This window comes from Emydura macquarii, unplaced genomic scaffold, assembly GCF_026122565.2.
Source record: "Emydura macquarii macquarii isolate MOO-44397 ecotype Brisbane River unplaced genomic scaffold, CSIRO-AGI_Emac_v2 contig_1768, whole genome shotgun sequence".
NCBI lineage: Eukaryota > Metazoa > Chordata > Testudines > Chelidae > Emydura > Emydura macquarii.
The window spans coordinates 1,943,216-1,970,857 of NW_027131905.1; the positions used below are offsets into that span (position 1 = coordinate 1,943,216).

General features: G+C 40.0%; 1 protein-coding gene across 2 annotated transcripts in view; it reads right to left on the reverse strand.

The window, feature by feature from the left end:
* Positions 1-27,642, reverse strand: part of PPP2R2C (protein phosphatase 2 regulatory subunit Bgamma) — a 267,835-nt gene that overhangs the window by 196,185 nt on the left and 44,008 nt on the right. Inside the window, exon 1 of one of the 2 annotated variants that reach the window (XM_067556424.1) lies at positions 20,192-20,240. The exons of the other annotated variant lie outside the window; for it this stretch is intronic. The gene's annotated coding sequence lies outside the window, so the exon portion shown is untranslated. Of the gene's footprint in view, positions 1-20,191; positions 20,241-27,642 lie in introns of those variants that run through there. 2 annotated transcript variants of the gene reach the window in all.

Below are 27,642 nucleotides of genomic sequence, written 5' to 3' on the forward strand. Positions count from 1 at the left end.
TAGGCAAGGGGGAGAGTCTTACTGGAGCTCCTCCCAAGCTGCTGTCCCTGGAACTTGCTTAAAGTTCCATCTTCCATATCAGTTTCTAGCTAGCCGGTGCAATGCTACCCTGCATCCCTCTGGCTGCTGGAGGTCAGAAGGAATTTTCTCTTTCCCTCAGCCCACATAGAGGCTCCTGACTATTGGAAGGTAGGAACAACTACTGTACCTTTCTCTAAGGTTGCCAGAAATTCCAACAGCTTATTGGGTTAATAAAATGCTTTTTTTAAAGATCACATGCCACTGTACAGACAAAAATGTGTGTTATGGAGAGGATGACAGCCTTAACTATGAGTTTCCTGGGTTTGGAGACATGAATGTGATGCCTTCTCAGGACACCCAGAACTGTGAGCTATCATGTTACTGAAGGGGTGAGCTTTGCTGCTGCTATGCTGTATGTCAGTTCCCTGACACACCAGACTGTCTGCCTTGCCAGCGAACTCTTCAGGACTCTGTCAGTCTAAACCTTGTTTTGCAGGTAACACGTAGTAAACACCAATTCCTGAGCTCCCCAGAGACATCTCTCTGCAGTGTCCACTCCCTCTCACACCCACAGAAGTTATTAAGTTTGCTGCCTCCGAAGAGACAGTGTACACAGTGTAGCTTACTAGGTTAGCTGAGTACTCACTGTTCACTGTTAATGGTGAGATGGTTTTGTAATAAAACAAGAATGAATATATTAATAAAGAACAGGTATTTATGTGATACTAAGCAAGAATCGAGACAGGTGTTGTTACAAACAAAACCAAAAACACGTTTTCTAGTGACTAAAACTTAATTTTATCAAGTTACAATCTTTGTCTAAGCAGGTTTCTGACTTACATCAAGTTTCCAGCAGCTCTTGCCTTTCAGGCCAAGAGGATACAGCTTTCATAAGCTCAATGGGTGCTATCCTCTTATGTCCCTGTTGACAGGTCAGTGGTTCTCAACCCACGGCCCACCTTGTGGCTCAATCAGCACACAGCTGCGGCTCATGTGACATCCTCAGGGCCATACAGGTAGTAAATATATTGTGTGGAAGCCGCCCACGTAACACGGATTGCTGCATATGCAGCCCACAATGGTAAATAGATTGAGAACCATTGTGACAGATAATTCAAATGTCTTTTTTGCTCCCTTTCTTTTACTCAAAGACCATTGTCTCCGCCTCAAGAGCCAAGAAGGCTTCCTAGGGACCAGGGATCAGATTCTTTCCCCCAAAATGATTGTTGAATGGTCTTCTCTCCCACTCATTTAGCTTGATGGCTTTGTGACCAGCTGCCGGCTAATCATGGAGACATTGATCACTACCCATTGAGCCCGATGATCTAGCCAGTTCTCTATCCATTTTATAGACCATTCATCCAACCTATACTTCTTTAACTTGCTGATAAGAACACTGTGGGAGACTATATCAAAAGCTTTGCTAAAGTCAAGGTATATCATGTCCACCGCTTTCCTCACATCCACAGAGCCAGTCACCTCATTACATACGTAATTTAGGTTGTCACACAGACAGCCTGCCACCCAAACAGAAGCCTCTGAAGATGTTGAAATGCCATTGATGCAAGACTGATCTGACATGTGACTTCTTCTTCAACCTCCTGCTCTCAGCCAGCTATGCAGATAGTTTTATCTATCATGTCATTGCCATTTACATGCAGCGTGGCATCCACATAACAAAAATATCCACCTCTGTTGGCACCTTTGTTTAACAGTCTCAGCAAACAGACCAAGGACCAAATGAGCAGGTGTGAGATTCCCTCGAATAAAGTTTTAGAAATGGGTTCAGATTGTTTAGATTCTGTAATAATTTTGTTTGAATATTTTATTGTTGTATTTGTATTTTTTGTATTTATTATTTTTGTTAATATCTATACAAATTATGGAACGAGAAAAATAGTACCTGTCCCTTTAAAAATAAGGTGGGGGCACTTGGAGTGGGCCTTGACAGAGGCCTATGACCAACAAGTGCTGCTGTGTTAACAAGAGGAACAAGGAGGATTCAGCCTGCAAGAAGCTCCCAATAAAGCTTAGGATTCAAAGAATAAATAAAGTTCTCCTTCAAAAGCAAAGTCTTGTAATTGAAGGTGTAGTACACAGACTGAGGTCACGGTTGTGGCACACTGATGGGACAAACTGAATAAGCTTGATAAATCATGGGAGGACTTCAGTCCCCAGGGCAGTACATCTAATGTGTCATGTGCACTACTGTACATCCACTGGAAATGGAAGACGTATGCCAACCCCAACATCACGTTTGCTTTTATGCATACACCAGAATACAACATTTTGGGCACAACCCTTAGTGTTCCTGAGGCACCATACAGCAAGTGGAAAGCTCTGCTGAAAGGGAAGCTAAGGATTCTTCTAGAACCAGAAGACATCTGACGAAGTGGGTTACAGCCCACGAAAGCTTCTGCCTGCAGAAGTTAAATTTGTTAGTCTTTAAAGTGCTACAGGACTCTCGTTGTTTTTGCTGTATACAGACTAACACAGCTACCCCTCTGGAACGTTTCTAGAACCAGAGAAATTACACAAAGATAGTACACGCCACTCTTCATCACTTGTGTCCCACCTCCCTGAATAACGGGCACCTCTGGGGCAAAGATGGCATTCCAGAGTCAGAGCAGAGTGCCTGGATTTTTGTTACATTCACTTCAGAAACAATACTCCACTCAGATAAAATTTAGTATGACCTCCTTCACTGACAGTCACTCACTACAGAAACTATTAATCAAGGTATTAGAGCTCAGATTTATTAACCTTCTTGGCATACTGCAAAGTCCATGGGAGGATCCTCACCACCATTCTGGCCCCTTTATGTTATGTAAAAGGGCCAAGTGGCATAAGGATCCTCTAAATGCCTTGATTCCAGCCAGGAGAGAATTCCTGCAATGCAGGCACTGCAGTAGACATCTGTAGGGCTCCCAATGACTTGCAAGTTTTGGTAGAGGCAATGGGAGGGCATGTCAGGGCTGCCGCATGCTGCACAGCACCGTCTCTTAGTCATGCTGCAACCCATAGGGCAGCCCTATGAGGCTGCCGTAACTTAGAGAGGATCCCAGAACTGTTTAAAGCACAGAAGCAGCCTACTCCAGGACCCAGAACATCCCAGGATCAGGAGAGCACAAGAGAGGCTTTGTCACAATGCGCACCACCCTCCACCAGACTGGCACCTCCTCCTGGTCATGCTGGGGATTAGCTCGAGGCCAATGCCCACATCCACGGTCTGCACACCAGCACTCTGTCTCTGCTCCTGCCTACGGCTCCTTTCTCAGCTTCTAGAACTGCAGCGTCCTCTTCTCAACTCAGCCTTCTGGCTGGGTTGTCCCCTGTGTTTCCCCCATCTGGAAGGGAGGTATCTCTGTCCACCAGTCCAGCCACTTCCCCAGTGGCGAGTGGGGGAAGCCCAGGTCTGCCCACCACTCTGGGCCCCATCCGGGGACCCTGTGAATAGCAGCCTTCTGCTGCTCCTCTGTAACTTTTGTCATTGCTGCTCTATTTTGCTGGACCACTTCCCCATGGCCCCAGCACCTTCTTCACCCTCACCTCCAGGCACTCAGCTGCTCAGTCCAGGAGCCAGCCACTGCTCTGTCCAAGGTGCTTACGGTTCTCTCAGCCCTGCAAGGTCACAGTTCTTATTCCTCGGCCCCAGCAGCAACTGGACTACTCTGCCCTGCAGCTCCCTTTTATACGGACCTGCTGGGCCCTGATTGGCTATTCCTCACAGCCCCTCTTCCATTGGCTGCTTCCCGTGCCATCTCCCCAGGGATTTATTAACCCCTTGCATACCAGTGTGGGGTGGACATCCCATCACAGGCTTAAGACATCTTAAGCCCACCCTCCCTGCCCCCCAATGTGCAAGTTCTGTGAAGGATCTCTGCTACACAGAACTTCACACCATATTTCTTGCAGGGGTGAACTGATAAAACCCATTTTGTCCCATTTTATCTATGGGGAAAGTTGTTATGGTTATTGAAAGGGTTATTTCTTGTTTTATGGGTAGCTCTACAAGTATATTAGCATATGGTTAACTGTCAATACTGTTCCATTCCCAGCTACTGGAGGCCTCTCTGGTGCCTGCTTTCAGACACCCTCTCTCCCTTTCTTTTCTTTGCTCCTCCAACTAGTGCCAGGCCAGCTTGGAGCCTGAGGGAGGAGGCAGAAGTAGCAATTGTGAAGGGGAGAGAGAATCAAGAAAAAGAATGGGGGGCTGAGAAGGTGGACTGAATGGAAGTGAGAGACTGAAAGAGGAGGGAGGCAGAAACAGGGAAACTGTCCCACATCCTCAAAAGCACTCCAGGCTTTTTACCAGCCCACCTATCACAACTCCCTCAGGCTAAACAAGGCTCTTCCATTGCCCCAACAGGCTCTCCCCTCCTACACCCATACTTCCAAACAATCTCTCTTCTAGACTCCAGACTATTTCCCTAGCATTACCTATCCCATGGCAGACTCTGCCTCCCCTCAATACCTTGTTCCCTAGTGGCTTCCCCAATGCTCTGCCCCCTCCCTCACACTCACAGTTTCTGAAGAGTATGGGGAATATGTTCCTGTCCCTTCCCACCACACATATCTCTGCTGCTGCTGCAACTGCTCTGTAGGCCTCTGAGGGAGAAATCAGTGACTATTTCTCACCATCAAGAAATCTCACACATGAAGCATGGCTGCCAAGTTTTGTGCAGCTCCATGTTAGTTAAAAGACAAAAATTTCAAAGGGTTACACGGAGCCATTACTTACTGATACTACCTCATTGTCAGTACACAGCAGCTGAGATAGGGTGAGAGGGGGCAGATTACTCCAGTTGCTTTGGCAAGAGGTACTAAGAGTACTTTGGGCCAGAGGGTTCCTTTATACAGTACTCCTCCATCTTGGATTGGTCCTCACCATTACCTTTTTCCTTCATCAACCAAAGCTCTTAATCTTCCAGCAATTTTTCTAATGGAAAATAAATCCACCAAGGAAGAAAGAGGAAGAGGCTGTTATTTGGTCTTGCCCCTCTGAATGCTCAAAGGAAGATTCCTATTTTGGTCTGCAAATTTAATTCACCTTCCATTACTTTTGATACTTCATACTGCCATTCAATGAATATTTCATCAAGCATTAAGGTGCTGCCTCACATACCTGGTATGTCAGGCCGAATACTCCTGCACAGCACTGCCCAACATATCAGATGCCTTCTCTTTGAAGTGATAACTGAGATGAAATCCCATGTGAGTTCCCCTTAGAAAGTCAGCACTTCACCACCATGTTCTACTGCAGCTGGCCTCCACAGTGTCGCGAAGGCTGAAGTTTAAGCCTTTGAATGCAACCCTAATATTGTAAGATCTGAGCATTTTTTAAATGTAATGTCATTATTATAGTACTGTTAACCATTTACACAGCATCAAAGCTCTCCATGGCGCTTCAAACTGATTACTCTGCTTAGCAGTAATGGGTCAGCAGAGGTGGATTTACAGCCCGGCTGAGGAGGCTGTAGGTCATGAAAACAAGAAATTCTATAGCAATTTAGGAAGAGTGGCAGGGTGGAGTGTGCTGTGCAAAACTGTTGGCTGGAAGTGTAAGGGCCAACAGAGCATTAGCCACTGAATGGCCTACAGCACTTGCCTCTCAGCTCTGGTACTTCTGGCATACTACCAGGGACGGTTTCCAGACAAAGACTGGAGTACCAATCACTCAAAAACCCTACGAGAGAGCAAGTACAAAAGCAACAGTCTAACAAGAGTCCTGCCCCAAGTAGCTTGCTATTAAATGTAGGCAGATAGGAGGCAAACAATTAATGATCAGGTGTGAGGTTGGGAGTTGGTGTGGCTGGAGAGAAGACTGGCTTTAGAAAGCTAGGTGAAAGAACAGAATTTTAATAAAGGAGTCAAAGTTTGATTTATGAAAAAAAGGGAGCCTTTTTCATGTATATGTATAAGTAGCTGGAGACAAACTGAATCCTCAGAAGAGGAGACTGAGTGAAGCATAAGTCAGGGGTGACATGAAGGAGGCAATGAGAACAGAGATGTATGCAATGGTAGAGCTGTGATGCACTTTTGAGCTCTATATAGGGAAAGAGAGAGAGAAAGCCAGTGAAAAGAATGCAGGCTCCTATCCAGGAAAGCACAAGCTTAAGTGCTTTCCTGAATAGGGATGGAAATAGACTCAAGAATGTTTTTAAGTACTATCCTGAATCAGGGCCTCAGAGAGCACAGATGTGGGGGAGTGACATGGTTGGAGCAGTGGGATAGGAAAGTTATTTTAGCTATAGCATTTTAGAAGGACTAGGCTGGTGAGAAGTGGGGACTCTAGAGATGAAAAGAAAGGAGAAGATTTTGAAAAAACATAGCAGCAGAAGTAACATGATTTCTGCAAAAATGATCATGTCAGAGCAAGCAACGTGAAAAAAGGGGAAACCCTTTCAAATAATGCAACATATCATAGTAAAATATCCAAACTCTTGGAGAGTTATTTAGATATTAACAAGATAAAAAGCATTACTATTACAGTTTCTTTTAATTTAGCAATATTAATTTGAAAATTTTAAATTAGCAGATTAGCTCAGTGTTCAGATTAAAAAGCAACCTCTGATACATGTTTTGCTAATTTAGCAAAACTTTCAGGGAAATTTCTAGCAAGCACCAAGTCTATTTAGCAAAATCAATAAACAGGATAATGTATTGTTCTCTTTACATTCTGCTCACAGCCATGCAAAGAAAACAACTTTAAAGGGAACTAAGCTCAGTTGACTACACTTTGCTTAGGACCGCAGGGAAACAATTTATCCTCATGGGGACTTTGACAGGACATCTATCCCAATTCCTTCCCTTAGTCAATATCTTAATTCAGATAGGTATACTGTAAGTTATTTGTTCTTAGGTATTAATTTACATCACTAAGAGCGGTTAAATACTTCTCCCTTCTATATCAAGCTAAAGAAAACAAAAACACATTTATTATTTACTTAGGTTTGTATATAAAAATAAAAAGAGGTGCCTATGCCAGACTCCAGATGTCCCTGCCATAAATGTGCAAAACAGAAATAAAATTAAACAGTCAGCAGAACACAAAACTCCCCTCCCTCATACACAGATCAACTCCATGAAACCTCACCCTACACTGCAGCTCTTGCCTGATAGGCAACAGAGCCAAATTACTGTGGACCAGAAAAGGAAGCCTGTTCCAGAGCCAAGGGACCATTTTCTCTTTTATACTGAGGGAGAATCAACTCAATCAAGCACTTCCACAGATCACAAGTGGCGTGAAGGAGGAGGCAATCTCTCAAGTAGAAACACCTCAAGCCATATGGACAAAACAAGGGGTTTAATAAGTTAATTTATCTCCCAAACTATCTTGATATTAAAATTATTAGTATTAAATATTTATATTACAGTAGTGTCTAAAGGTCTCAACCAGTTTGGCTCCCCTTGTGTTAGGTACTGTACAAACATATAAGAAATGACAACCCCTGCCCCCAAAGAGTTTATAATCTAAAAGATGATATTCACCTGTGAAATGCAAGTTAAAATTAAATACAAGCAGATAAAAAGCAATTAAAACCTGGCAGAAAATAAACCACAATACAGACATTCAGTGGGTGGAAAATACAGTGCTTGGGAAGCACAAATGTTGAAGGATACTAGCAGTGAGAGAGGGCAGTAAACTATATGAGTGTGTGCAAGATAATAGGTCAGAAAAAAAATGTCAAGATTCACATGGGGAAGTGTCCAATTATGTTGCAGTAAAATGGAAACCGCCTAAATACTGTGTTCATTTCTGGTCAGGTCAGTACCAAAAAGAGCACTTAGACTTAAAAAATGCGACAAAAAATTATTAGGAGTTGGAAGGAATGATTTATAAGATAAGAGCAAAAGATCAAAATACATTTGGCTTGGGCAAACGATGACTCATATTAACCTTCTATGAGTATTTCAGAGGAACATAATAATAAACATGCAGGAATGATTAATTGTTTTGAGTGGTTTAAAAGGGAATAACTAGGAATTAATAGGAAGACATTAAACAATATAAAATATTAGGTTGTATATTATGAAATTTACTAATAGTGAGTGGTATAATTTTCAAAAGTATTAAGTAACTTAGGCACCTATGTCCTACCTTCTAAAGTCACTTAGCACTTCTGAAAATTTTAGCCAAAGTATTGCAATGTGGAATAGTCTCCAAAAAGGAAATGGAATAAACCCCTTTGGCTTGAGTCATTTAAAACTACACTAGATAGAATACTGTCTAAACAATCCTTTAATAGCAAATCTACTATCTTTACTTCCTATAATTTCTCCAGGTGCTAATTAACAAATGTTCCTTAACTCTTCCCTGGAATTTATAACGAAACAAGAAATTTAACATTCATTTGGGCTGAAGTAATTAATGAAAACAGGCTTTTCAAGTCTAATAAAAGCCCAGCCAGTGTATTAAACCAGTCATTTAATTCAATTCATTACCGTTTTCAAAGGAAGCAATTGTAACTAACAATATATTGGTAAATAAAGTAGCAATTGAAGCAGACAGTTTAACTTGAAAAACAAGTTCTTTGTTGACATTGTAGCTAAAATTTGATTATTCATTGAGTGCACTCATTCACAATCAAGCTTGCTCAAATTAATAGCTATAGAGGTGCCATTCACAAGCTGTGAACACTGTCAATTGAACCGATAATATAGGGGATTTGGGGAGAGGTTTTTCCCACTCCGTCTTCCTTGATTTACCAAAAAAAAAAAAATCACTTAAAGCTACAAAATCTTCATCTTTGCAAACTGAATTAAAATATTGTGGTTTTATCTTTAAAAGCTACAGAGTCTTTTTTTTTTTTACATCACTAAGCTACAGGGAACCTAGTTACTTAGCAACAGTTATAAATCAACAGAATTTGCTGGAATTTTAGAGCTAATGGAACCTGCTTTTTAATGCAAACATAGTAACTTCATGTATCAGCCACATTAATTCTGTAATTTTATCTGAAACATCTAATGTATTAAAATTTTATTTTACTGATGGTAATAAAAAGAATTAAAAGAAAGAATTCCTCCTGCCCCTAAGAGAACAGTTTCATGCAATGATAAATTCTTTGGATTTGATTCACTGTTTTCTGCACCTTCTGGACCAAAACAACGTAGATATTTTACTAATATCTCAGTCTGTCTTTTCTATTTATTATTACTCCTCTTTACGCTGAGTAACTTCTGAAAGCTAGTTTCAAATGTGAAAATGGTCTGTTTCATGACAAACCTGTGAAAATCAATATCATTTTTGCATGAAAGTTAACAGATTTCCACTCAAATGGTCTCTCTTTTTTTAAAGCAAAAATCTCAACAGTTTCACCATTTTGAAATTAAAAATTCTGTTTGGACAAAAATTGCTTTTCACACTAAAACATGCAAAAAATAGTTTGTTATTTCCATATTTTCCAGTGAAACTGGCCATGTCAAAGATTTTCCATAAAAACAAAATTTATCAGCCAAAAAATAATCCAGAATTCCAGAATGCAACTGTGCCACATACACACAATTTTGCCATAAAATATCATTGTCGCACACCATTAGTTGTCACAGAATCATAGACTATAGGGCAGGAAGTGACCTCAAGAGGCTGAGGCAGGATTAAGTATACCTAGACCATCACTGACAGATGTCGAGTTAGGATGAACAGTAGGGTGAAAACAAGCTCTCAAACCACTATGAAACCCAGATTTACTCTCATCAGATGAGCTGCTTTTGGTTCCCCTACTTTGACCTCTATAGCCCTGATCCATCATAGCACTGATTTCAGTGGAACTATTCACATGCTTAAAGTGAAAGACATGGTTGAGTGCTTTGCTGAGTTAGGACCCATGTCACTCATCTTACACCAAGTATAGGAATAAAGATGCAATGACAGCTAAGTAAGTGTCCAATCACTAAGCAGCTTTTGGACAGCTTCTCTATCCTATGTCACTACAATAATTGGGAAGGGCAGGACCATGAGAAGGATCCTATTTCAGTTGCAGGAAAAGACGAGGAGAGATTGTGAAGGAGTCCAATCATTGCTCCAGACATTAGGAATGGAGATGAGAATACACCCAAAAAACACAGATGGTGCAACAATGCAAGGGGTAAAATAAGGAGCCAAGAAGAAGAGGAGTGAGGGGGGAAAGATGATAAATTAGAAATAGCATGGAAGAAAGACCAAGTAAGCAAGACTGATTGGACACAAGACAGAGGGAAGAATGGAAGAAAGTGGGGGATTACTAATTATTATTAGTACTTCCATGAGCACAGAACTTTGGTAACAGGACATGAATCCCAAAATCCCAGCCTTCTAAATAAACAAAAGTAATTTCAACCCCTGCAAATAATTGTCTGCTGTCATTGATTATAAATACTATCAATACTTAAGAAAAACACATAAAATAACCACAACTAAGAAATGTATAAACAATCAGGAAATTAAAAAATACCTCAAAGGTACAGTTTAAAAAAAGACATCTGAGAAAGTCCTAACCCTCATATGGAGATAAAGTGCTTCTAGTGGTTTTCCGCAGTATTACAGCCTTTCAGCAGACCTAAATTGTTATTAGAGCTGGCAGTTTTTTAGCAAATTCCTGAGCATTAAATGTGATCACATTTTTCACAAGATCTCTATAAAATATACATACATTTGAGAGTCTACAATCTGTAAACTCAGATTATACCAGCAAATCACCCGAGCTTCACTTACTATTATGGTCTGTGATGTCATCACAACCCTGTGACAGAGTTTGAATGTGAAAGCTCAAGTCTGTGAGGTGGTGAGAGCCCTCAAGTTGCACTGATATCACAGTGACAGGCACACAGCACCTGACAGGATCAGGGACTCCAGAACAAACCTGGCCCTAGAACTCCAGGAGTGGTACATACCTGGGAAAATGTGACCCTTACTAGTTTTTGGGGGAAATGTGTGACATACCCAGGATACAATCTAGCTTGTTTAATAGTTGCTTCACTCCAGCCCTCTCACCCCGGGTGCCCTTTACACTGCTTTGCTGCTATTGCCTCCAGTCTAGATGGCTCACTAGTAGCCTCCAGCTGCTCCAGTAAGTCACTCCCAGCTATGTCTGTGTGTGCATGCTGCAGCCTACCAGCTTCACATTGGCTTTTGCTGGCCTGAATTAAACTGCAGGGTGATCCCAAAACACTCAGTGACAGATTTACCCCCTGAAACCTATGTCCTGTGTTGCCCAGCCCTCCCCTGGACAATACAAATTTGTATAGGTCAGTTATTTCATCAGTGGAAATAACATGCACAGATCTTGTTACCTCAAATGAAGTTTCCCTAAATACTTCAATCTAGATGCACTGGTTTAGATAAAACAATAAAACAAGTTTATCAACTACAAAGAGAGAGATTTTAAGTGAAAAAAGTGATGAGTCTCAATAGTCAGAAATGGTTATCTGAAAAATAAGGATGAAAATGCAACTGATGCCTAACTTAATAAACCATGTTCAATTCAGAGCAAGGCTTTCTCGCCACATTTTAGCATTCTTACTGAGGCCAGTTTATACTACAAACTTACATTGGTATAATTACATCATACTGGTGGGGTGTGAAAAATCTACACACAGCTACTGCCTCTTGTGGAGATGGATTAACTATACTGATGGGAGAAGCTCTCCTATCGGCATAGTAGCATCTTCACTGAAGTCCTACAGCAATGCAGCTGCATTGTTTTCTTTTATTTTAAAATGTAAACCTGCCCTGACTGAAGTTCTTTCAGTCAGGATCCTTTCCCCAGTCCAATCTGCTTTCTTTGTCCTTCAAAAGCTATGAATCCATGAATGCCATAGGCAGAGAGGAAGGGAGGGATCCTTTTGGGGTGTCTGCTCCTCCTTTTTATAGTCCTGTCCCCCCTTTGGGAAAAATTTCCAGCTGGGATACAGAAAATCTATAGGGAAGGATGCTGTTCTATCACCTGTTTGAGCTTTTTTTGTTCCCCTTCCCATCTGAGGACTCTGTTTACTGCTTAACTGTAAACAAAGTAGAGCACACATTCTTTTGTTTGAGACAGACCTGTTTGCCAACTTCTGTTTGGGCAGGACTGTGGTTTGGAACATGTGTTAATAACATCATACAGTGGAATCCTATACCTTTACATACAATGTTGCGACACATATTTTATCAAGACAATACTGACCAGCAAACTATGAGTTTTCAAATGACACTTCACAAGGCATACTTTGTACAAAGATGTATGGAAGTATATGATTTCTTTTATTATGAACTCTTTACCTTTTTTTTTTATTTAATACTACCATAATACCCTTTAAAAATAAGGAAAATGTGCAGATATCAATAAAGACCACTCCTTAAATCAATGTCTCTGTCTTTAATTCACTCAACTCTGCTTTAGCATTCCATGTTTTATGGTCAGTACATGATGTCACAGTATGTGCTAGAAATACTGCATTCTCTAAGCAACAGAGCAAATTGGGGGTGGATTCACAGCAAGTTAAGGCTAGACTCTGACCCTTAACTTTGAATTCACGATGTTATCAGAACTGTTTATATTCACTATATATATATATATTGAATCTACAGTATGTGAAATCTAGGCTGTGCAAACACTCTTGGTAACCTAGGGTTATAGGTTAAAAACACTGACACCATGACAAATTGCTGTAATTTGAAGAATAATCTGAAATCCTGCTGGGACACAAGTGAGTCTGTGAGCCTATTTGTTAATGATAAAAGCTGACATGGTAAAAATAAATGAAAGACAGCAGACACACTAACACAAGCACCACCAACCCAGGACCTTGAAAATACAGTTAAGAGATTTGGTAAAATCACATAGTCAAGTAACGGAATGTTCTATTTCTGATACTGAAAACTCCCTCATTTGCTGAAATGTAACAAAATGCTTTTGTCCCTTTTTGTTTTTCTAATTTTAATGGTTTTTCAGTTTTAAAAGTATTTTAAAATGTGTTACTGGTGTTTGCAGAGAATAATTCCATACATTATTTAGACTCTTCTATTTTCTGACCAGTTTAAATTCATGCGTCAGTAGATAAAAAAACTATTTTTAATGTATTATGCCCAAGATGCCTTTGTCTGTGGTTTCCACATATCTCAAACCAGCTGGCAACATAAAATATAAACTGGCTGGTTATACGAACAGATGAACTGCTAATTACTTATTCTGTATTGAAATAAAAGAGAATTTACGTATTAAATGGCATGTCTAGCCAGTAGTTTAAAATTATGCCTAAATAAAATAAGCTTGATAAACAATACTTTACGCAGTAACACATGCTGTGCAGCAATTCAAGTCCAGCTGCTTAAAAATATTACTGCTCTTAGCTTCTTTTGCATTTACAACTTTAAAAAAATATGGATTTTTAGCTGTGCTATACCATGGCTTGTGTAATCAAATTTCCTCCGCAGTGATGCCTTGGTTTTGTGTATCTATATGCATCATTAAAACATATCTTAATATGTTAATCCAAAACTCATACCATGTTCCATTATTTACAAACCTAATACTTCAAATTACTCTCAACTTTCCAGGGCAAAGAGAACATCTTGTCATAACATACAATTTAAAAAAAAAAAAGAAAAAAAAAAGCTGCATGGTGCTAAAACTTACATAAATCTCAACTCTAAACAATCCATTAGGACTCAAATACCGCCCTCTAATCTGATGATATATTCAATTTATTTGTCCCATGAAAGTAATGAATAATGGAAAAATGTATACAGCTAGAGAGTTAGGTAACTCCAAAACTTGTAAGAACATTTGGATTTGCTCTACAAATATTGGAAGGTTTATACTAATCCTTTTGGCTTTCAAACTTGGATGCTGTAATAAGTTATAAAACATTCATACCATTAACATTGGCCTGCATCCAAACCTTTCCCTGTTTAATCCCTAAAATAAACACTTAAAATTGAAGATTGTGATGTTGGAAAATGTTACGTCTTTATTCATAATTAACAACGAAATGCTACTGATGTCTTCCTTATCACAGCATATAATGTAACCTAAGGAACTTGCCTTTGAACAGCTTTTGCTATTATCTTCCAGCTGTTTTCATCAATGGAAACTGTGCATGGGTATCCAGAGCTGAAAACAGACCTTGTTATCTTTGTACAGAGAATTTTAAAGGTAGCAGTATATATAGTATCTGTGTGCACATTTCTGTATATGTACTTACCTGCTATGAAATAATTTTATATTATGGCTTTTGGAGAAGATTTTAGTAGGTTTTTTTAAATGGAAAATATTTTTTAAATGTTTTTTTTTTAAATAAATTATTGGAGGGGTGAGTGGGGGGACACAAAAATCTGCTTTGCAGTAAGATAATGATTATAATGAAATGTCATGCTTCCAGGCTTCAGCTGGTTGCCTGAAGGGGTCAGGAAGGAATACCGCCCCCCATGCACAATTGGTTAGTTGTATTCTTTCGTATGGGATGAGGGGGTTGGAGGAGAGGTACACCTTCCTCTGAAGCACCAAAAATTGGCTGTAGCTAGAGACAGAACACTGGACAGTGTGGACAAGTACTCTGAGGTTGTACAGAGTATCCTCTTTCTAGATGCCTGGCTGGTTTGTCTTGTTCACAGACTTAGGGTCCTACTGATCACTCGATTTGGGACCAGCAAGAGATTCTCCCCCTTGTCACTTCGGGAGGCACCTTGGGGGAGTGGAGGTTCCTTCCTCTACAGCACATGATATTCTTCACCTACTGGGATCACCAGGGTCTCTCTCATCTAATCAATTCCCTGCCACTGCGAGGGCCTTGGGCATCGGTGGCATCTTGGTCTACCCTGTTTCTCTGCATGTGGCAAGCAGCTTAGTCTCATGAGCACTGCGATGCTTTAGTATAAGTCTTTGGGCTTAATATAGAGGTATCTGGTTGAAATTTAATGGCCTGTGATAGAAAAGAGGTCGAGCTAGATGAAGCACTTAAAAGACAAGTGCTAATTTTGTCACAAAGTCCTGGAAAGCTCAGCAGCAAAAGTCAGCCTGAAAATGAATTGAGGTAAAACCAAAATTCTTCTGGTTGGTGATTTTGAACATGCTGTGTGCTCTAACATCTTAGTGGGCAATCAGCAGGAAGGGATAGTTAGTGATTTCACCTATCTCGTCTCTGTTGTTGAATCCATGGGTGGCACTGAAGAAAGAACTTTAAGTCCACACTGCAAAAGTGTTGTCAGTAATGAAGCACCACATCAAATACATCTTTCCCAAACCAAACACCCTGGTAATAGAGGGATGAAGCTGAGGTTATTCCCTTTATAGAAAAAAGTGCAGCACGAGAGGGAAAACTTGTATGGCGGACTTATATTGAGTGGACATTTAGACGTCCCACTAGCGATCTTTACAGTAGAATAGAAACAAAACTAACCAGGATTATGGCCTTTTCTGATTTCTGTACAGAGATAACTTTACCAAATACCAAAGCAAAAAGATAGACAACAATGAATATGAGAGCTCAGTTATTTTTCTTTCTTATCATTCAAAGGAGCTGCAGTGACTGCCTATTGATTTCAGGGTGACGCTTAAAAAGAATTCACAATCTATAGGCCAGATTCTCTGGCCAGTATATTGAATAGTACCTTATTCTGCATATAATCCCATTGATTTCAGTGATTCATTATTAACAAGGATGCAGAATCTAGCCCTCAATAAAGACATAATATAAATGAAGATAAAGGGGCCAGCTAGGTACTTGTTTCTTCCGTGACTGAATGAACAGCACATTGAATCAATACCATTAACAACTGATTTATATAGCGCCTTTTGTAAGCAGGATATCTGTTCAAAAAACTGCAAATCATATTCCTGTAGGAAATATTGCTTTCATCACCAAAATGCAGCCAACTCTGGGTAAGAAATGGCAACCATTTTAAAAGCACAGCACTAGCAAAACTAAACATTTTAGGGAATGGTATTTTGAAGTGACAGGATTTTTAGGTAAATGGAATTAAATTAGCCATGCACTGAAAAGTGATCTAGGTAGTGGTCTAAGTCCCAGGGTTTGTGAAATTCTTTGGGATATTTATTGATCACATGGTCAGAACCTTGGTTTTATATCTCATTAAAATAGATCTTTAATTATACAAAAGAGCCAATAAAATGAAATAAGAAAAAAATGTAGAAACTATGAGGATGGGTCAAGAAAAGAACTCTGCTAACTGGGTTTTATTTAATACTTGCATCCGACAAAGTGTGTTTCTGCCCATGAAAGCTTATGCCCAAATAAATTTGTTAGTCTTTAAGGTGGCACAGGACTCTCGCTGTTTTGCTTCATACTAAAACAAACCAACCAACCACACTCACAACTTGGTCTATGCAATATGTGAGATTCCCATCTTGATATCATTCAATGTGGAGCTGATCTATAGTTTAATGGGTATTGAACTTCTAATAAACTTTAATCAGGCTATCAGGAAACAATATATATTTTGTGGACGCACCAGGCTTAATATCGAAAATACTATGTAATATCTAATACAGTGTAAAGCAGTCAATGGTCCAGCTCCAGTTCTCTTATTTATAATGAAAGAAATAATCAGTACATACTAAAATTAATATATTCAGTGGATAAAGAAAACAGATGAGTTATTACTGTAGTTAAGAGTCAATATATAGGACACAATAATTGGAAAAAGAAATGGAAATGTCATTCGGAAATCAATAATATCTGTAAAAGAATTAGTTGAACAATTGGCAAAAAGAATACATGTTGAGGAAATAAATATACTGAGAGGGAAAAGGGTTTTCAGTCAATCTGATCAGATATACAAGATATACAAGCTGACTAATCCACCATCACTTAAATGTTAATAAAGCAGCAGTGGATGGGTAGCATCACCCCCAAATAATCTCCTGTTGGCCTTAACCACGTGGTTTTTTTAAGCAGTGAACCAGTAATTTATGCTCACAAAGACACAGTTAAAAAAGGTAAAGAAACTCTATGACTGACTTAAACCCATAAGCCAAAGATGATCATATTTAAGCCTACGATTGCACTCTCAGCTAACTCCATTTCCCCTCTACTATTATAACATGTGTAGTATGGTGTGAAGGAACACACGCTATTTGGGCACCTTACATATGCATGCTGCTCAACTAGAGACAGAACTCTAAACTTCCTTTATTTATAAATATTACAATTACCCCTTCCTCCTATAGACCCAATTTAAATAAACCTAAGAGAACTGTGCCAATCCCTCATCATACACATTTGCTTGTATGTTATGTTCCTTACACTTTCCTTCATCTGTTTCTGTCTGTTAGAGCTTGTCTTCACTACCAATAGTTAGCTCGAGTTAAGTACACTCAAGTTACTACACTTGAGCAAGCCTAGCTTGAATGAGTGCAACCAAGATTCAATATGCCACCGAAGATACACAGTGATTAGATGAGCAGCACAGAGTGACTAGATTGGCAAAGCAACTGGATTAGTTGCTGATGAGCTGTTGCATCCCTACTACATTAATAGCAGCACTTGAGCTTCAACTCAACACCCCGATGGGCCAGCTGGCCCGAGCTTAAAGCACCACTTAACATGAACTAGATATTTCTGTGTGGACAGAGGGACGTTAGAGGTAACATTCGCATTAGAATTTGAGCTGATTGTGCCTTGAACACACCCTAAGTAAATGGTTACACTGTATACCCCTGATGGCGACAAATAGGGTATGGGTAGCTACCTGCCGCACTGAAAAGCGGACTGCGTCCACACTGCAAAGTAGCTACATGTCAGTGAAAGGCTCTGGCAGGAGGGAGGCAGTAGCGAAACGCTCCCAGCCTTTCCCTGCAGCAGGGAGCGCCCATAGCCTTTCCCCGCTGCCAGTCTTTCCCCGTGGCATGGAAAGGCTCTAGCAGCTCCCTGTGGTGGGGAAAGGCTCTGCAGCAGGACACTACACAGCCAAAAATAGCAGGGGAGGCACTGCTTGGCCATAGACAGAGAAAGCCAGATAGGATACATATTCCAGAGTTTAGGCATGCCTTTACTCGCCTTAGCAGTGCATCATCATCTACATTGCTATTTATACCTGTGCTAGGGGGCCATGTAATATATTTGTGTTCTACATGCCACTATGAACAGTGCGCAGTGTAGACGTACCTTTAGATTGTAAGCCCTAAGGATAGGGATGGTCTCTTTCAATGTTTATATACTCTTGCAACATCTGTGCACCACATGACCTCTCATATGACATATCTGTATTATGACTAACAGTACAAAGTACAGTGTCAGTTAAGTATACATTGAAAAGTTACTCTCCATCTGCAGCAAAAATGCTTTTTATTTGTTTTTGCATATAGTGCACCTGGATTAGAACTGTACAACATTCTGTTTTTAAAAAACAAAATAAAGAAACTTTTTAAATGAAGGAAAACAAAGATCAATATTTTCAAACAGAGGTGCTATTGTGAGCTGAAACAGGACCATTTTTATTTTAGTGCTTGACTTTACACACCTATATTTGAAACTTACATGTCAGGTGTTAGCCCAGAGCAACTGTTTGTAGTCATATTACCTTAAGAACGGAGCTTTATGAACTGCCTATGATCTATTATTCTGATCCTGCAAAGATTTACACACATGCTTAAGTTTAGGCTTGTGAATAGTCGTGTTGACTCCAATAGGACACAAGAGACAAAGCTGTCTCGGAGGTTGGCCCAAGTCTGCGGAATATATTCTCCCAGGAACTAAAGACCACCACAAAATTCACCACCTTCTGTTCTAAGTGCAAGTCTCACTTCTTTGACCTTGCCTTTTCTAATATAGACTTTTTTTTAAATCCCAAACAAAACTCTGCACAGCATACACTTATTATGGAGAGAGGATGAGACAACAAATACATGACAAATAATTGTGACATCACTTAATGCACTAATAGAAGTTGCTCAGATACTAGAATGATGAGAGTGGAATAAGAACCTGTGTAAAACAGAACAGGGCATACATTTTTGTAAGTTAGTAAAGTTAGTACTGGTGTACAGCTAAATTTAAAAAGTCCAGGGTCAGCTGGGATCACTTGATCTTGCAATCTTCTCGTGTAGCTCACAAATTCCTCCTCAAAATGTCCACCTACCTCTATTAATGAAGTAGACTAATTAGAAAGAAAGGCATATGACAGCCCTGTTACGTACACCAAAATAAAGTAGAAATAGCTGAAGATGCAAATGATTAAGTTCTAATATTAAACACTCTTGTTTCTATTTTATATGACTTCTAAAACTCTTGTGCTTTTCAACTAACAGATGCAAATTTAAAGTACATTTGGACTCTGTGCCAACAGAATCTGTCAAGCAAGGAGTTAATACCATAGTCTTAATTACTAGTTTTCTTGATGCCTGGATAGCAGGGGCATAAAACTAGCTAACATTTGGAAGGAATGGTTCAACAGGAGCTCAGAAAGGAAAAAACTATGCCTAGGAAGTAGGTCCCCATTTCTCTAGTGACAGGAAAAGATGCAAGCACATATAAGAAGGAGGACTGAGCCAACTCCAGTTGAAGTTAATGAAAAATATCCTATTTAATGGGAGTAAGATGAGGACTTAGACCTGTAAAACAGACGTGTTCTGCTCTCTCCACTCAGGACTCTAGCTGCAAAAGGTCTGTCTCCTCTCAATACTCATGGTTCTAGCTGTCAAAAGTTTACTTTCTGCACAAAAACCCAACTAGGATTTTTTTTTTCCTACAAAATAAATGAATTCCCTAGCTCTTGAACTCATCCCAATCCCAATTTATTTTCTGTTAGTTACTTCTCTTGCCTAACCAGCTCAATGTTGTGTTACAAATGTTTGGCTCAGGGTACATCTACACTGACGGTGGCAAAGTCGCCACTGTCAGATCGACTTATCTGGATCGATTGGGCGGTCAGTGAAGACCCGTTTAATCGATCCAGAAGTCGACACTGTTAATCCACCCCCTCAAGTGGCGTAGCGCTGCGTCAACGAAAACGCAGTTCCCGTCAGCACAGTGCAGTGAAGACAGCACTCAGAAGAGAAGCACAGCAGTCAATGGGAGTTAGGCAAGCTACGCAGAGTAGCTTGCCTAACTCCCGTCGACTGCTGCCAAATCACTGGGTAAGTGTAGACCAAGCGTCAGAGTGATTGACTGTATTTTGTAAACACACAGAAATATTTTAAATAAATGTAATTTACATCATCATTCGGGATCTGGGGGCAATACTTACAATAGAAACAGATGACTGACAGTAGAAAGACACATATCAAAGACCTCTGTTGTTTGGCAACTAGTGAAAGGAAAAACAGATATTGCAAGGAGTATAAAATTAATTTTGCATAAAGGCAAGGGGAATTTATGTCCCTGAAACAGATTTCACACTAGCAAGTACTCTCATCATCTTAATTGGGTTATGTTATTTCTATGTATCCAAATAATAGAGCAAAATTATTGGGCAATTCATCTTTTCAGGCATGTCAGCCCAGCCTTAATAAAAAATCACTATTTGATGCAACTGTAAAACATCCGTGCATTTTGGGTGATTACATTTTAACACTTACAAATTAAAAATGACCAATAACAAACCTCTTCTTCCAGCAGAAAAATGAACATTTATTATATGTGAGACATTTCAAAGCAAATCCTAATTAGTTTCCAACAAACATCTAGCAAATTCAAAGCTTTGAAATGTAGGCTTGCATAATCATAGAATCATAGAGTTGGAAGGGACCTCAGGAGGTCATCTAGTCCAACCCCTTGCTCAAAGCAGGAGTAACCTCAGCTAAATAATCCCAGTGAGTGTTTTGTCAAGCCGCAGCTTAAAAACCTCTAAAGATGGAGATTCCACCACCTCCCTAGGTAACCCATTCCAGTGCTTCACCACCCTCCTAGTAAAAAACTTTTTCCTAATGTCCAACCTAGATCTCTCCCACTGCAACTTGAGACCATTGTTCCTTGTTCTGTCATCTGCCACCACTGAGAACAGCCTAGCTCCATCCTCCCTGGAACCCCCTTTCAGGTAGTTAAAGGCCGCTATCAAATCCCCCCCTCATTCTTCTCTTCTGAAGACTAAACAAGCCTAGTTCCTTCAGCCTCTCCTCATAAGTCTTGTGCTCCAGCCCTCTAATCATTTTTGTTGCCCTCCTCTGGACTCTCTCCAACTTCTCCACATCCTTTTTGTAGTGGGGGGCCCAAAACTGGACATAATACTCCAAATGAGGCCTCACCAATGTCAAATAGAGGGGAATAATCACTTCCTGTGATCTGCTGGCAATGCTCCTACTAATGCAGCCCAATATGCTATTAGCCTTCTTGGCAACCAGGGCACACTGCTGACTCATATCCAGCTTCTTATCCACCGTAACCCCCAGGTCCTTTTCTGCAGAACTGCTGCCTAGCTCATTGGTCCCCAGTCTGTAGCTGTGTATGGGATTCTTCCATCCAAAATGCAGGTAAACCAGCTGACCAGGTAATCTGCTCATTGAAAACCTGTTGAGTTACAGTAAGAGTTTTATTTTGAAATAATGACAAAAAGAAAAAGAAAATACAAGTTGAGAATTAAAGCAGTACAAAATTAAACTTTTAAATATAGGGAATCGGGGACTGGATAGCTCAGGAAATTGGTAATGGGAAATAGACTAAATTCTACAGGTGAATGTCTCCTACTCCTTCCCAAATCAACTGTATGTGAAAGTTGACAGCTCTTTGGTAACCTAATTTAAATGAATTTGTAGTCTCAACCGAATTGTTTGTTAAACCCACATCCACATCACACAAACATCACAACAGCTGGCACTCCCGTTAGCAGTAACAGCAGAAAGGCCAAAGACTGAATGAACATGAAGATTGAAGCCTCTTACTTCAGTTAGAGTTGAGACACCATTTGATAAAAGGCTGCATGAGCAAACTCACTTTGTTGCTGCCCATACTTTAGCTGTTTAGCGATGAATAGTAGCCTCCAGGGCAGTCATTCCAGCAAACCTCTCAAACAAATTCACACAGCCACAAACACCTCTGTTAAAATGTCAAAGGTGATGCATGGAGATTAAATTAATCTCATAGAAATTGTTTTTTATTCATTTTAAATAAAGATTACTAGATGGCATACCCTTCTACCAATGGTGGAAAGTAAGGAAATAACCAGCTAACATTTTATATTCCACTAATCAATTTCCCCTCTCAACCTCAGTTGCGTCCCTTCCATCATCCACAGACCACATGCCACTGGCTCCTGACTAGAGCTGCTCAAAAATCAAAATTTCTCTGCGATGGAAAATTCCAATAAATCAACATTTGGTTTTATACTGAAACAGGATGAAAAGTTGAAATATCAAAATTTTTCACAGAATAGAAAATTCAAACAAATTTAGATTAGAAAATGCTGAGAACTTTTGTTTTGACATTTTTAATCAAAATGAAACTTTTTTTTTTGTTGAATTAAATCAAAATGTTCAGTTTCAGCTTGGTTCAACATTAATCTGTGTCCCGTGAGCTGCTACAGTGCCTCATGGAATCCTAATTTGGGTGCCTCATGGAGGCAGGCCATTGGTCTAGTTTTAAACCAGCAAGTCCTGTTTTTCTAAGGTTCATCCCTGTCCACTACTGATATAAAACCAGATGGCTCTTCAAGTTCTTCAGTTTCCCTGAAATCCAGCACTGCTTGTTATGGTTAACAGCAAAGCCTACTAGGCTAATGCTTCCTGTAAAAGCAGCAAAAATTGCTTTTCTCCAAAACAAAGAAAGAAGATTATAAGTAAAGCCCTACTTGACCTGCAGGATGATTGTCAAAAAATTGTAGCTGAGTTGCAGACAACCCATGGAAAATTGCAGAAAAGTAAAAATGAACCTTATTATTTGAGGTAATAAAGTTTATTATTACTTTTACATGATTTTCCGTTGTTGGCTGCCCAGGGCTCAGAGTGGGGGCTCAGAGCTCACAGTGACCACCTGGGGCTGACAGCAGGAAGCAATATTGCAAATTAAGTAGGGTTTCAATTATAATGTCATAATCCTGGGTCTTCTTGTAAAATAGCTGTCCAGGATCTCTGTTCTTCATCTGCTCTGTGGTTATCAAGCTGTGATGTACTACCTCCTAAACGAACCTCAAGCTGTGAGGTAGATGCACTATCAAATGAAAGCGGAAAGTAAAGCTACCTACTTGTGCAAGACTTCCTCAGATTGGAGCTGGGCTGCTATTGATCTTGAAAAATCTCTTCAAACAACAATACAGACATTTGCAGTACAAGGAAGCAAATTAGATATGCAATTTAAATTAACAATAACCACTGACAATCTAGACTTTGATCCATGCACTTGCATGTTTTTAGCCTAGATTACAACTTCCATCAATGAAGAACTAAATAGCCCATACAAGATATTACCAGACCAAAGGGGGATAGATCTAATTCTCAAGTCACAGCACAAAGCACCTCAGAAACTCAGTAAAAAGACAAAATTCAACCAGTGAAGATTTTGTATCAGTCATTCCATAAAAACAGCCAATCCCATCAGATTTTGAGTAATCTTATCCATGAAATAGATAATCGAACATTTCACTGTGAGAAACACTTCATTCCATTTTTCAAAAACAGCGGTCACCCAGAACAGCTCTGCTAATCAGGATTTCATGGATGCTGAAGGAGAACAACATGCAGTTTTGCTTCTGTAACACAAATGACACACACAGCCCCAGTAGAGCTCACTCTGGCTGGAAACTTACTGGGCTGTTGTGTATGGGACCCACCTCACTGGGCCCTATATGCTCTTTAAAAGTATGTCTATAGTGCATCTGGGAGCAAGCAAACCAGCCTGGGCAGATGGATACATACTAGCAGGGCTCAAGCTAGTGCACTAAAAATAGCAGTGTAGATGCTGTAGTGCCAGCTCTCAAGCCCCAGGAATTGGTGTGCTTCATATCTGAAGCTGCAGCCCGAGCCACAACATCCACACTGCTGCTTTTGGTGTGCAAGCTTGTGAGCCCTGCTAGCACAAGTCTATCCAGATGTGAAAAAGGATGGGAAGAATAAGAAGACACCAATACGGCTCCATCACGAGCTCTTCAATGGCCTGACAATGAAAAGAGAATTCCACCGAAAGTGGAAAGGTGGACTAACTGCTAAGGAGGAGTACAAAAGAACAGCACAAGCATATAAGGACAAAATCATAAAGGCTAAGGCCCAAAATGAGCTACACCTAGCAAGGGACACAAAAGGCAACAAGAAAAGAGTCTCTAAATAAATCGAGCAAGAAAAAGATGAAGGAAGGTGTAGGTCGTCTACTTAGTGGGGAAAAAGATCTAACAACTGATGACATCTAGAACGCTGAGGTGTTCAAGGCCTATTTTGCTTCAGTCTTCACTAAAAAGGTAAATTGTGACCAGATACTCAACACAATTAATATTAACAACAAGAGGGAAGGAATGCAGGCAAAAATAGGGGGAAAAATCAAGTTAAAGAATATTTAGATAAGTTAGATGTATTTAAGTTATCAGGGCATGATGAAATTCATTCAAGGATACTTAAGGTACTAGCTGAAGCAATCTCGGAACCATTAGTAATATCTTCGACAACGCATGGAGGATGGGTAAGGTCTACAGGCCTACAGAAGTGCAAACATAGTACCTATCTTCAAAAATGGGAAACAAAGAGGATCCAGAGAATTATAGGACAATCAGCCTAACTTTGATACGTGTAAAGGTATTAGAACAAATTATTAAATAATTGATATGCATCTGAAATATACAGGGTTATAAGGAATAGTCAGCCTGGATTTATAAAGAACAAATCATGCCTAACCACCAATGTTTCTTTCTTTAACAGGATTACTGGCCTAGTGGATGGGGGAAAGCAGTGACATGATGTATCTAGATTTCAGGAATGCTTTTGACAGTCTCAAATGACATTCTCATCGCAAACCAGGGAAATGTGCTCTAGATGAAATTACTATAAAGTGAGTGCATAACTGGTTGAAAGACGATAAGAACATAAGAACGGTCATACTGGGTCATATCAATGGTTAATCTAGCCCAGTATCCTGTCTTCCGACAGTGGCCAATGCCAGGTGCTTCAGAGGGAATGAATAGAAAAGGTAATCATCAAGCAATCCATCCCGTCAGTGATTCCCAAGCTCTCGCAAACAACAATCCCTACCTATCTTGGCTAATAGTCATTGATGGACCTACCCTCCATGAACATATCTAGTTCTTTTTTGAACCCCGTTATAGTCTTGGCCTTCACGAAATCCTCTGGCAAGGAGTTCCACAGGATGACTGTACATAGTGTGAAGAAATACATCCTTTTGTTTGTTTTAAACCTGCTACCTATTAATTTCATTTCGTGACCCCTAGTTTTTGTGTTATGAGGAGTAAATAATACTTCATTTACTTTCTCCACCAGTGATGATTTTATAAACCTCTATCGTAGTCCCCACTTAGTCATCTCTTTTCCAAGCTGAAAAGTCCCAGTTTTATTAATCTCTCCTCATATGAAAGCTTTTCCATACCCATAACCATTTTAGTTGCCCTTCTCTGGACCTTTTCCAATTCCAATACATCTTTTTTTTGAGATGGGGTGGCCAGATCTGCACGCAGTATTCAAGATGTGGGCATATCATGGATTTATATAGTGGTGTTGTTATATTTTCTGTCTTATTATCAACCCCTTTCCTAATATTTTCTAACATTCTGTTAGCTTTTTTGACTGCCACTACACATTGAGTGGATGTTTTCAGAGAACTATCCACAAGGACTCCAAAATGTTTCTTGAGTTGTAACGGCTAGTTTACATCCCATCATTTTATACATATAGTTGGAATTACGTTTTCCAATGTGCATTACTTTGCATTTATCCACAGTGAATTTCATCCACCATTTTGTTGTCCAGTCACCATAGGTGGAGTTTGACAGCTTAATTAATTATTTATTTATTTATTTATTTGGGGGGGGGACCGGTGGCCCGCAGCCACCATGGACAGCTCGTGAACCGCCTGTTCGGGGAGGCTAGCCCCTGCCCCCACCCCTGCCGCCTGAAGCCCCGCTCCTTTCACCCCCTCTCCCGTCAGCCCCGGGCCCGCCTTGAGTGACTTGAGCACCAGGCACCATCCAGACTGGCAGGGTGGCTGCAGTGCTGAAGTGCCCCAGCATCAGTGGTGGACAGCCCGATCTGGGGACATGGAGTTTCAAAATTGCTTCAGAGGTGCTAGAAATTAAATACATATCAAATCCATTTCAAGGATTCATCATCTCTCTAGCTAACATGCTCTTATTTTCCTGATTCTATGAAAATCAATAGAGGGAACATACAGCCAACTAGCAAGTTATCCGAGCAAACAAAGCAAACAGTTTGCTTTCCAGCTACAGTAGATGGATTTCAATAGTTTTTTTTCTTCTGTCATCAGAAGTGCCACAGATTATGTATGTTCTGACACACTTCCATCATCTCAATGTCAGAATGTTTTTGAAAGCAAAGCTTCTCCTCCCAGCTCTATTTGATTCCTCACTAGGATTCCGTCATAAGAACATAAAAATGGCCATACTGGGTCAGACCAATGGTCCACCTAATCCACTATCCTGGTTCTGATGGTAGCCAGTGACATATACTTCAGAGGGAATAAACAGAACAGGGCAATTATTGAGTGATCATCCCGTCATCCAAACTCAGCTTCTGGCAGTCAAGGGTTTAGGGATACCCAGAGCATGGGACTGTGTCCCTGACCATCTGGACTAATAACCAACCATCGATGGACCTATTCTCCCCTAATTTTTTAACCCAGTTGTACCTTTGGCCTTCACAACATCCTGTGGCAATGAGTTTCACAGGTTGACTGTGCACTGTGTGAAGAAATACTTCTTTGTTTTAAACTGGCTGCCTATTAATTTCATTGGGTGACCTCTAGTTCTTGTGTTATGTGAAGGAGTAAATAATACTTCATTATTCACTTTCTCCATATCATTCATGATTTTATACACATCTATCATCTCTCTCCTTAGTCATCTCTTTTGAAAGCTGAAGAGCCCCAGTCTTTTTAATCTCTCTTCATACGGAAGCTGTTCCACACCCCTCGTAATTTTTGTTGCTCTTCTCTGTACCTTTTCTAATTCTAATATATCTTTTTGAGATGAGACAACCAGAACTGCATGCAATATTCAAGATGTGGGCACACCATGGATTTATGATATTTTCCATTTTATCTATTGGTTTTGTAATAGTTCCTAACATTCAGTTAGCTTTCTTACCTGCCACTGCACATTGAGCAGATGTTTTCAGAGAATTATCTACAATGACTCCAAAATGTCTTTCTTGACTGGTAACATCTAATTTAGAACCTACTCATCTTGTAAGATTAGTTAGGATTTTGTTTTCCAATATGTATTACTTTGCATTTATCAACATGGAATTTCATCTGCCTTTTTATTCCAAGACATCCAATTTTGTGAGATCTTTGTTAACTCTTCGCAGTCCACTTTCGACTTAACTCAAGTAATTTAGTATCATCTGCAACCTTGCCACTCTTTGTTCATCCTCTTTTACAGATCATTTATGAATATATTGAAAAGCACAGGCCCTAGGATAGATCCTTGGAGGACCCCACTGTTTACATCTGTCCACTATGAAAACTGACCATTTATTTCTACTCTTTGTTTCCTATCTTTTAACCAGTTACCAATCCATGAGAGGATCTTCT